The sequence below is a fragment of the Glossina fuscipes genome, unplaced genomic scaffold (genome assembly GCF_014805625.2).
Source record: "Glossina fuscipes isolate IAEA_lab_2018 unplaced genomic scaffold, Yale_Gfus_2 1, whole genome shotgun sequence".
NCBI classification, from domain to species: Eukaryota; Metazoa; Arthropoda; class Insecta; order Diptera; family Glossinidae; genus Glossina; species Glossina fuscipes.
The window spans coordinates 43,719,381-43,721,078 of record NW_023998415.1 but is presented as its reverse complement, the minus strand read 5'-3'; the positions used below and the strand labels follow the sequence as shown (position 1 = coordinate 43,721,078).

Sequence of the window (1,698 nt, the reverse complement as noted above, 5' to 3'; positions counted from 1 at the left end):
CTGCCGAAGAATAGGAATTTTTCAAAAGGTTATGACTTTGCTTGTAACATCCGCTATCTGACAAATATACCGAATATACAATATGAACATGAAATTCAGATGGCTTTGCTTGTTTAATCATTTCTTCGTCCACCTATCGTATCTTTGTACATATAAAACGTGATCGACATGCTTTCCGTTTAATATCCACAAAGCTACTGCAATAATTCAAAAGCTGACATAATTTCGATTAGAGTCTTTGCAAATTTTTTAACACTTTCGTTAAGAGCTTTCAAATTAGATCAAATCTCCAGTGGCATAGATAATGTACCCATTATGATGGCACTGTCTGCAGTGATGGCGAAAAGGTAAAATGCTTTTCATGTAGATTTCTTCAAAAAAAACACCTCGTTCACCGGTCCTTCTTCCAAGATTCAGACCTCACACATATTGTCAATCTTTTTGAGATTTCAATTGGTGAAAATCTATCAAATAATAACAATCCATATAGTTCAGCAGTGTTTATGCCTTTTATCGAACTTTGCATTGAATGCCTACGCCAAAGGCAAAGCTTATTCGGGCATTCAACGTCTTAAAAAGCAGCCTCAATACTCTCATACCAGGAGGGTGTTAGCATGAAAATGTGAACCGTATATTATCAGTTGGATTTTCAATTAACTAACCGGATATAGCCAAGCATGTCGATTAGCTACTTGCTAACGTTTATATGGAGAAATGAAATCTACTGTTTACGCAAAATCCTATTTGCCTTTGTACAAGAGATAGTAAACATTACAGATTTTGTATTTTAAGTGATTAAATATTTGAAATTTCGCATATTAAATGATAGGCACTCAAAATTCGCCTCAAGGCGAGCATAAAGAACTTACGTTTGAAGCTACATCACAATTTTATGCAAATATCCATAGGGATTGGAGCTTTCATATTAGAAATGAAAAGCTTTTTACTTCTGGTTATTTGCTCATATTTTTTTGTTGTTGTTGTTGTTGTTTGCTATCCCGACATAACATTTCAAATTCAAAATGAATTAAGTAAAAAAGTAGAATGCGAGTGGAAGTGCGCAAGTTGCATTCATTTCCACAGAGAGTTCCTCTAGAAAGCAAAGAGTACGAAATGTACTCTTAGTGACTACAGGAAAGAGTATTATTATCATGTCAAAGTCAATAACGAAGTACACGATGATACTTCAAACTCAATTAACTTCTTCAATGATACAAAGGATGCGAAAGATTTAAAGCAACGGTTAGTTTTCAAAAGTTAGTCGTACAGTTTAAAACATAAACTAAAAAAAATTAAGAAAAAAAAATAAATAGGAAAAAATAAATTAATACAAAAAAAAAAAAAGAAAAAAAAAATTAATAATAAAATAAAATCTTTATGAATAAAAAAAAAAAAAAAAAAAAAATAAAATCCATTTAAATAAATTCGTAGCGTTAGAAAATCTAGAAAATTCTTGCCTACATTTTCATACGAAAAACAAGAGAAAAAAATAAAAAAAAACCACACAAAAATTATTAGCATAAAACCTATCAACAATGTTGCCTGTTAGGTTGTTTGAATATTTGAATATTTGCCAATTTTGAAACCTGTATGAAATCCCTTAGAGTACAATTAATAAGATCTGTTACAAGTGCACAAATGCACGCTTACTTCTCTGTGCAAAAAAAAAGTAATAATAATAATAATAATAAACAATTT

The 1,698-nt window shown here is 30.6% G+C and overlaps 1 protein-coding gene across 3 annotated transcripts in view; it reads left to right on the top strand.

Moving 5' to 3' along the window:
- Positions 1-1,698, top strand: part of LOC119632684 (band 7 protein AGAP004871-like) — a 71,433-nt gene that overhangs the window by 46,385 nt on the left and 23,350 nt on the right. The window lies entirely within an intron of this gene.